The following is a 10025-nucleotide window of genomic DNA, read 5'->3' on the forward strand; positions in this document are numbered from 1 at the left end:
TCTAGCATTGTTTCAGTGTTTCTTATCAATCCGTATGAGCTCTCTCTATAAGAATGATTTTAAAGCATCGTCCATTCCAATTGCGCCCAATCTCTCCTTTTGGACATTTTTTCCCCCTTTGGATTCAGACAGGGCACTGGTGCCTGCTTCATTGACCTCTCCGACTGCTGCCTCTCAACCTCCTTCCGTGGCTGCCACCCCTCTGCTCACCTGAAACCTTTGTTTTCTCAAGTGTCTGTGTTTAGCCTTCTTCCGGGTCCCCTTGGTTTCCCTTCTCTCCTATTTTCTCCTGCTCTGGTGGTCTCATCCACTGCTACCTACAACTCCAGCTTTCCCCGATGACCCCAGATCTTTATTTGACCTCCCCCCTATTCAGAGGTCCAGAGAGTAACTGTCCACTCAATCCCACCCCCCCAACCCTGCTATTGAACCACCAGCACCTCAATCCACATGTCCACAGCTTGACTCTGTATTTCTCTCCAAATTAGCTTCTCCTGTTTTATTCCCTAGCTCTGCTGCCCTAATACCTTTGGGCCTGGTGGTGTGTTTGGAAGGGGAAAGAGGGTAGAGGCTAGTTCTCCTGAAGAGGAAATGAGATTCTACCAACCTCCAGCTTGGAGGAAGAGGGCTGGGAAGAGGAGGAGGAGGAGACCATTTTTCTAAGAAGATGCTGCTCTGTGACTCAGTTTCCCTGGTTGCCTATAAAGTAGGACTGGCTCTAGGTCTAGAAATAGATGCTTGAAAGCCAAAGCAGGTGGCCCTCCTCCTAGAGCAAATTATCTCTTAATATTGACCTCACTGGCCTCCTCCTCCACTTCTTGAGCCTCTTTCCCAGCAAGAGACTACACGGGCTGACGAAGAGGTTAAGTTAAGCCTGTGCTGGTCAATACAGAAGCCACTAGCCCACGTGCTACTGAGCACTTGCAATTTTGTGTTTTGTTGTGTGTGTTTGTTTGTTTTGTTTTTTAATCCTCACCGGAGGATATTTTTCCATTGATTTTTAGAGAGAGTGGAAGAGAGAGGGGAAGACCGAGAGAAATATCGATGTGAGAGCAACACATTGATTGGTTGCCTCCTGCACACACCCTCACCAGGGCCCGGGCCGAGGAGGAGCCTGCAACCGAGGTACCTGTGCCCTTGACGAATCGAACCTGGGACCCTTCGGTCCACAAGCCGATGCTCTATCCACTGAGCCAAACTGGCTAAGGCTTTTTATTTTATTTTTGATCACTTGCAATTTTGTTAGTTAGAATTGAAATAGGCTATAAGTATAAAACCTAAACTGGATTTCAAAGGCTTGGTATGAAACAAAGGACGTAAACTATTAACAATTTTTTGTTTTGATTACATGCTGAATGACAATATTTTACATATATTGGGTTAAATAAATATACTATTAATATGAATTTCACCTTTTTACTTTTCCTTTTCGTAAGGAAAATTTAAAGTTACATATGTGGCTCACATTCTGTTTCTTTTGAACAGTGCTGATCTAGACCCCCCTGCAGGCAAAACTCGGGGCTCCAGGCTGAGGCAATGACAGGTCCCCACAGATTGAGATGCAGACCCCACTGGAGATATCACCACCCAGTTGGATATGCAGGACAGACTTTGAGTGGCCCAGTGGCCTGGACAAGGCAACATTTCCTGGGCTGGCGTATGGCTCTCCAGAACTTGTCTCTGTGATGCCCTGTTACTCCAGACACACAGTCACCCAGAGCCACCCACCTCCATAGTTCATGGAGAAGTTCTTCATTCATTGAGGCCAGGCCCTGGGCCCCTGTCCAGAAGCCCAGAGGCATCCTTCCTCCTGTCTAGCGCCCTCTCTCCCACGAACCTGCGCTTAGGCTCAGCCCACCTGTGGGCTGGAAGGGGATGAGAGAGGGAGGAGGGCTTGACATGCCCCTGGGCCTGTAGATACATTGGCTGGGTCAGCAGATGTATTTTATGCTCAATTTTGAATGTCTGTCCTTCCTGTTGTCCCACTGATAGGGGAACAGAAAGGGAATAGGAGGGAGCCAGGAGGGAGGGCACAGCCCACTGGGCTGCCCTTCTCCACTTCCTTCTCTCTTGCCTGTGCCCCAGAAGAGCCATAGGAGGGCACCAGGAGCTGGGACCACAGTCTGCACCGGTCTGCCCCCCTTCTCCCGCCTAGATGACTCCACCTCTCCCAGGTCCTGGCTGGGATCCGAAGGCCCCAGGCAAGTGGGGGAAGAGGAGCCACTCCTACTTTCCCAGCAGCTGCTGCTGCTGCCTCTTCCTGTTTTGCTAAAACTCTGGCTCTGGACCCAAGGGGGTGGGGGAAGTTGCCAGCCGCTCCCGCCCCCCCAAAGGTCAACCTTGTCCCCCCCGGTCCTCTTAGCTAGTTATTTATAGCCCCCCAGGCCCTGGCTGAGGAGCTAGATCTCTCCTCCCTCAAATGTCAGCAGCTGTGGCTATTACCCCAGGGATGCAGCCAGATGTGCAGATCACTCCAGATGTGCTGTTGCCAGGATTGGGGAGAGGAGGCAAGGCTCTTTCTACAGCCGGTTTGGGCATTCCCAGCAGCCGGGTCCAGGTTCCCCTCAACTCTGACGCAACTGAGACAATACCAGAGGACCTCGGGAGGGTGGGTCCAGCAAGTGTCCCCACTCCCCTAGCCTGGCCAAGCCACCGGGCACGCCCCGCAGGGGTCAGCTTGGGTTAGAGACCCATTTGGATTCCTTTGCATAAATTAGGTCAGCATCACTGAGATTGAATCTGTAGGGGAAAACTGCGGCTTAGAGGGACAGAAGAGACAGGACACTATCTCCTATTACTAATGTCAGCATCGAGCTCCATCCCCAGCAGAGCCCTGTGTGCGTCAGGCTCTGTGCTGAGCACTTCATGTCCTGATCTCAGGAGTCCTCACAACAACCCTAATATGGCAGGCACTCCACACCGCCCGTCTGCAGATGAGGAAACCGAGCCTCCGAGAGGTCAAATTCCGTGCTGCAGCTCACGCAGTGGGTGAGCGACCAACACCAACCCAAGCAGCCGGACTCCAAATTCTTGCTTTTAACCACAATATGCCGCAGCCTCCCTTCACCATTCCTCTACAGGTTTCTAAATGCTTCCTTTAAAGCTCAGTGTGGAGCCCATCCTCGGGGTCTGCCCAAGAGTAGAGAGTGGCCCTTGTCTCTCAGCCTCCCAACTACTGCCTGAGGCACGGAGCGGGCAGGTCAGAGCAGGATTAGTGCCCCGGCTAAAGGACCCAGTAATCCATTGGGTCCTTTCCAACACGGAACTGCTGTGACCCTGTGAACCCAGCGTCTCCTTGGCAGCACTGGCTGTTGGAGCCCCTGTCTGACAGCTCTCAGCCAGGCTCTTTTCGGCTGCCTCCTGCTCTCCAGGAAAAGATGCATTCCTCCGTGATCGGACCTGTGGCTTCTTTTGCCTCGGTGCCGTGCCCAAGAACCTGGCACAGAGTAGACGCTCAATAAGTAAGTTACACTCGAGGAGAAAGAGTGCAGTGGTGGTCACATGTGGGTGGAGTACTTCAAAGTCTTAGTAAGGACACTCCCACCCATGTCCCTTCGTAGCCACCTTCACCCCATTTCACCCTCACCTCAGCTCATTGCTCCTTTCCTGCCTCCACTCCCTGGACATGCAAGGGCCTGTCCAAACCCACTCCAAAACCACTCCTGGGGAAGAGAGGTGAGTGCCAGTAGGCCAGAACCTCCTCAAGGTCTTCCCTGGGGGTTCCCTGGCTACAGACAAGTGCCTCCTAAGAGGCACCTTTATAATTTGTAACAAGGCGGGACCCTGCCCTCCAGCCAATATAGCCACTGGGGCTACAGGGGGTGCTGTTGGGGGCATGGAGCAAAGCCGAAGCCCCAGGCTCACCTGTGGGTGGACCCCAGCATCCCTGCAGGGGCCCACTGGAGCGAGTAATTGTGAGCTGGCTGTGGAAAAACATTCTGCAACTCAGACGAATTTCTTCTTGCTCATGATTAGTGTATGGCCCGGTGGCTGCCTCCCTGACTGTAATCTCTGCTGGCACAGGCATCTCCGGGCTGGGCAGTGCGGGCTGTGGAAGGAGCGCTGACCTAGAAGCTGGGACGCCCGAGTTCTCTGCCTGCTCCCCTCTCTGATTCATGAATAACCATGTCGTCTCTGGCAAGTTATTTTTCCCCACGGGTCTTCAATTTCCTCATCTGTAAAAGGAGTGGTTTGGATTAGGCCAGGGGTCCCAAACCTAACCACGCTTTAGAATTACCTGGGAGCTGCAGATTACTGGGTACCCCCCACCCCAAAGGGTCTGAGCAGGTCTGTGAGGAGGCCCAGGAATCTGTTTTCACAGATTCTTCCAAGTGATTTTGATATATTATCGGGGTTGGGGGATCCTACAGACTAGATAATCTTGTAAATCACTTGAAGCTCTTAGGAGCAAAGATTCTAGTAAATGGAACCGGCGAGTATCAGGAGGTTTGGGTGCTGGGAGGTTTTATCACAGGGCAAGTGAAGAGTAGTTTATTTCATTGTCATCATCATCATCACTATTATTATTATTACTGTGCTGACATTATTGTTATGGAGGGAGATGGCAGTGACCCCAGCTGTTTGTTTCCATCACTAATGAGGCTCTGGCTTCAGGGGACCCTCACTTACCTCCAGGTTGGGGGTGGGACTGGGGTAAAAGGGAAGGGAGGAATGGGCCTTCTCTGGTGGGTGGGGCCTCTTGGCAAGGGAACCTTTCCTTCCCTCTCCTGGGTGGAGTTTGGCTGCATGGGCTTTGGCACCGACCTCTGGGGCTGAGAGAGTGTCTTCCCACCCATATTCCTCCCCCACTTTCTGTCTCAGCTGCCTCAGCCCTGGGGACTGCCCCTTCTCCTCCTCCAGTCCTGACTTCCTCCCCAGACTCCCTCAGTCCTCACCAACCTCATTCCTGAGCCTGCTAATCTGTTTGCCACCCCTCTGCTTCCTTGCCTTGCCCTGGCACATGCTTTTCTCCCTACCTGGAATGTCACCCCCCCTGACTCCACACTGACTCACATTTCTGGGCTCCTGTAAAACCCAGCTCAACACTCGCCTGCTTCATTCCAGCTAGGCTCTGCCCAAGTCTCTCCTCTCTGCTATGTACCCATTTACGCTTGGAATAACAGAATCAGAAAACTGCTTTAGACTCAGAAAAATAAGTAGAGATGATCCAAACCAGCTCCCTCATTTGACAGATGAGAAAACTGAGGCCCAGAGGACTTGTGACTCGGCCAAGATCGCACAGATAGTGAGATTTTTTAAATAGTTGGCTTCCCAAGAGGCTTTCAAGTATTTTATGTGTTTGTTTTGTTTCTTCAACACATTGTGATCTATATGAGGGCAGAGGCTGTGTTTTTGTTTTTGCCTTTAATGTTCTTTATCTCCACTGTGGAGTGTGTGTCTCCGCGCACGCGTGCGCGCACGTGGTGTGTTGCACCCAGGGTTAGAGTAAGTAATTATAATATTTCTTATGCTCTCAGGACAATACTTCTAAAACTCACATTGGTCCAAACTTTTGCATATATTATTCATATGATCTCAGAGCAGCCCAGTGAGGTAGGTAGCCAAATTATTGTTATTTTACAAAGCAGGAAACTAAGACTTAGAAAGGTGAGACCCAGGAAGTTAATGGCAGAACCAGGCCTAGAATTCAAGTTCCTTGACTCCCAGCCCCAACCAGGGGCCCTGATACCCACAATGCCTCTCTTTGAGCTCTCTCCCGATGTTCCTGGGCACCTGGAATCATCAAGGGGGTGATCTTTGCCATCTTGTATATTCGTTGCTCTTTCTTCGTCCTGGGGTTGAGGAGAGCCTGTCTTTGGCTTCCTGCCCCTCCCCATCCTGTCCCACCGCTTTCTCCTTGTGTCCCCTCACAGCATTGTTGGCACATAGACGCATACACATATACTCAGAACTGCAGGTGTCTAGGGCGACAGACCACAGGGGAAACCACATCACCTTTGTTGACACTGAGGGAGGGAGGGGCGCAGGGGAAGGGACTTGCTTAGTTCTCGCCACCTGCCCCAGTCCCCACGGTCATCAGCCTCCCAACCAGAGCCATGTGGACTTGAAGCCATGCCCCAGCCTCTTCTTCATTTATCCATCCAGTTATGGCCCAGGAGGCTTATCACTTCTTCTCTCAGATCCTGAAATCCTGGATGGGGGTCTGCCTCGCTGCATCCCAAAGCCACACAACCCACTCCCCAATCCTAGCCAGAATACTTATGTAGCTCCCTAATCAATACAACTGTGAAAGGTGGGAACCAGAGGTGAGATAACAGGGCTGGGTCAGTGAGGAATAAAACTTGGCATCTAGGATGTCACACATAGGTCAGCTGGGACCTCAAATAGCCAGGTATTACCAGACCTGACAGCAGGTTCTCTGTTGTTGTGACCTGCTAGAAGAAATTGTGCAGGCTCTGCATCAGACATATTCAGGATTAAGTCACTTACTGGCTCTGTGGCCTCGGGGAAGTCATTTTGTTTTTGCGTTTTAGTTTGCTCACTAAAACAATGGGGATAATAATGAGACATAAGTGAAAGGGCCTTGAACAGCATATGATACAAAGGAGACGCTCAGTAAATCCTAATGATCTTCCCTCCCTTCCTTCCTGCCTTCCACTTGTTATATCTGGTACCATGAAACTCTTTATTTGGAGTTGGGGACCTGCCCCTCTATTAATCTGCCCCTTCAAAACCCTATGAAATGGCGTTTGATCCCAGGTTCAGAAACTGGAATGCAAGGCCCAATCCAACCCAATGAGATGGTCCTCAGAGATCTCACCAGCCTTTGGGGACGGAGCGCTTTTTGATTGCCTTTGTGGAGAGTGTGTGGAGAGTGTGGACTGGGGGATGGATTGTGGCTTCGGCTGCTATATCAGGATGGCCGGTTCAGGAGTGATCTCGAGACCTGAGTTTAGACCAGATGACCTTCTGGAGCTTTGAATCCTGGCACAAGGAGGACACCTGGTAATATTTGTTGTATGAATGAATGGCCCCTTCACTTACTAGTTGTGTAACTTTGGTCAGGTTTCTTAACCCTTTATGAGCCATACTTTAGTCATGACCATGATAAGGGTTATTGTTAAGAATAAATGATCTTCCCAGTGGCTCAGTGGTTGAGCGTCAACCTACTAACAAGAGGTCACGGTTCAATTCCCGGTCAGGGCACATGCCCAGGTTGTGGGCTTGGGTTTTGGGCTTGATCCTTAGTGTAGGGTGTGCAGGAGGCAGCTGATCTATGATTCTCTCTCATTATTGATGTTTCTAACGCTCTCTCCCTCTCCCTTCCTCTCTGAAATCAATAAAAATATATTAGAAAACAAAATAAAAAATAAATGATCTGATGTTTGCCAAGGGGGTAATATAAGACTGTTACATGGTAAATAGTCAGAAAAAAAGAAAAGAATAAAGAAAAAGCTAAGTATGGGAAGAAGAGAAAAGAGGGAAAAAAAGTCAAGTAGGCCCAGAACCACAAAGAGGAGCCGAAGAGGAGCCCCTCAGGCTTTGTACTGGGCAGAGATTCCAGGAAGACTCAGGGGAGACAAGGCCGGTCCCATGGAGCTCATCTCTTCTGCTAGGTGCTGAGCTGAGCAGTCTGTGAGAAGCCTGCACTCAAGAGCCTTTTATAAAAAAACCTCCCATGGTAACCAGGGTAGAGGAGGGAGAGGCAGCCTGTACCTTTCTGCCTCGTGTCTCTTAGGGTTCTTGGAGGCTCTCTAACAGATCCCAGCAAGGGACATGTGACTTAGAAACTGGCTTAAGACTCGGTCATGGGAAGTAGGGCGTGTGAAATGGTAAGTAAACCTGGGAAGGGAGGGAGGGGCACAGTCCGTCTTCCCAGAGGCAGGTCCCACAAGCTATCTTTCTCTCTGTCTATACTTTGGGGGCAGTGAGTCCTGGTGTGTGCAGAAAGTCAGGTGCTGGGTACCATGGGGTAGACACAGGCAGGGGGAGAGACCACCTTTTTTAAAATGTATTTTTATTGATTTCAGAGAAGAAGGGAGAGGAAGAGAGAGAGAGAAACATCAATGATGACAGAGAATCACTGATAGACTGCCTCCTGCACGCGCCCTACTGGGGATCGAGCCTGCAACTCGGGTATGTGCCCCTGACTGGGATCGAACCCGGGACCTTTCAGTCCGCAGGCCAAAGCTCTATCCACTGAGCTAAACCAGCTAGGATGGGAGAGACCCTTTTTGCTCAAATCTCTCAGAGCTCGGTGATTACGTCAAAAAGAAAGAGAAGGCTCACAAATAAATACATGATTGAGGCACATGGTAGAAATGAGTACACAAAGGCCTGATTTCAGTCCAGAAATAACGACAGGAGTCCTGAGGGGATTAAGAGAGGGCGGGGGTGGGGTGGGGGATGCTAAAGGAGAGAGACACAGGGAAAAGACTGAGTGTCTGCAGTAACCAAGCAATTTTTCTGGAGGCTATGGGCACAGAAGAGGCATCTGGAAGGAGAGTGATCTGGTTTGGAAGTAAGGGCTGGGAAGAGCACACCTGAGGTAGAAGAACACACCTGAGGTGGAAGAGCATGTGTCTTGCAGAGTCGCTTTGGGAGTCATGAGTGAAAAAGGGTGTGTTGGAGGTGTCCAGCTGGGGTATGGTCCTTGAAGGCCATGACTATCTGTCCCAATTCAGCAAATAACTATAGGGAGCTTGAATCCCGTGTAAGGCACTTAGCAAGACACTACAAGAAATGCCGTCACGACTAAGGCAGTCGCTGGGTTCGGGGATGTCCACTCTTGAAGGAGAGTTGAGACAGACTGACAACGTGGGGTGGGGTCCTTTAATGGAAGGAAAGATCCCTCCGGCTACGGGAATCAGGGAATGGCTCCTGGAGAAGCTGGTACAGACTTGAGGACTGGAAAGATTTCAACAGGAGGAGAAAGGACTGTGAGGACATTCATTTTTGGAGGGAACATGATGAGCCAAGGTGAGGGAGTGGGAAGGAATGAGAACACGATGGGGAGCAGCCAGCAGCCCACTTTGGCTGCAATAATAATAGTAATCATAGCAACTAACATTGTTGAGCACTAAGTACCAGGAGGCACTGGGCAGAACAGCAGCAAAAGAGAGAGAGATTGTGCAGCATGGTGCCAGGCAGCAGGGGGGCTTGGAGGCCAGAAAGGACTTTGGGAGGATAAGTTAACAAGTGCACTCACCGCCCGCTGACTGAGTGCTGGGACACCCACAGGGACTGCAGACGGAAGTCGGCTGCTAAAAATCCCAGTTAGCAACTAGTGGTGAGGCTGGAGCTGTGCTTGTGGGAACTAGGAGTCTACGGTCAGAAGCTGGACCTCGGTATGGCCAGGCCCTCTTAGGCCACTGTGGACTCTTGTTTCTCCGTCTGGCATGGCTCTGCCTCTGGCTCAGCCTCAATTTCTCCTTCTGTAGAATCCGGAGACTCTTGGGGTTCCTAGGAATAAGGGAAGATTGGGGTCAGATGGAGGTTGCGCCCTGCCTTCCAGTGGTGATGCCTCACGGGAAGGAGAGCCTGGTGGATCAGGTTGTGGACCTCTCCCCTTCCCAGGAGCCACGGGGTCTCTAACCCAGCAGATTGCCAGAGGCGACAGGGTTGACAGACTAGGCTGGGAAGCAGAGTGGTGAGGTCCTCAGCCTCTGACCCCTGAATCTGACCTCCCTCGGCTAAAAGGGTGGAGGGGGTCAGGGAGGGCGCCGTGAAAAGCCGGCAGGAGCTGAGTTTATTAGCCGAGGGAGGGCTGGAGGCGGCTGCATTCCGACTCACAGACTGGAACATTTCTGTGATCCGCTGTAATGCACTGGGAGACACTGGGCACATTGCTGAAGTTTGACTCATAGGGACCGGGAGGGGGAAAGAAGGGGGGAGGGTGGTGGGGGGAGAGGAATGGGAGGAAGAGAGGAAGAGGAGAGGAGGGAAGGAAATCCCTTGAGAAATTTCTTTAAAAAAAGAAAACTTTCAAAACCCGCACCGCCCCCATCCCCGTTTTCTTTTAATAGGAACAGGCTGGACCCTTCGGTTCCCCTCTGCAGGCGTGG

The 10025-nt window shown here is 51.1% G+C and overlaps 1 long non-coding RNA gene across 1 annotated transcript; it reads right to left on the reverse strand.

Annotated features, from left to right (window-relative positions):
• Positions 1-1415: 1415 nt before the first annotated feature.
• Positions 1416-9307, reverse strand: LOC102257032. Its single transcript, XR_314218.2, has 3 exons — positions 9170-9307; positions 3865-4175; positions 1416-3436 (listed from the first exon to the last, which is right to left on the reverse strand). It is a non-coding gene; the product is annotated as an uncharacterized LOC102257032 (long non-coding RNA).
• Positions 9308-10025: the final 718 nt, after the last annotated feature.

This window comes from Myotis brandtii, unplaced genomic scaffold (genome assembly GCF_000412655.1).
Source record: "Myotis brandtii unplaced genomic scaffold, ASM41265v1 scaffold517, whole genome shotgun sequence".
Lineage (NCBI taxonomy): Eukaryota > Metazoa > Chordata > Mammalia > Chiroptera > Vespertilionidae > Myotis > Myotis brandtii.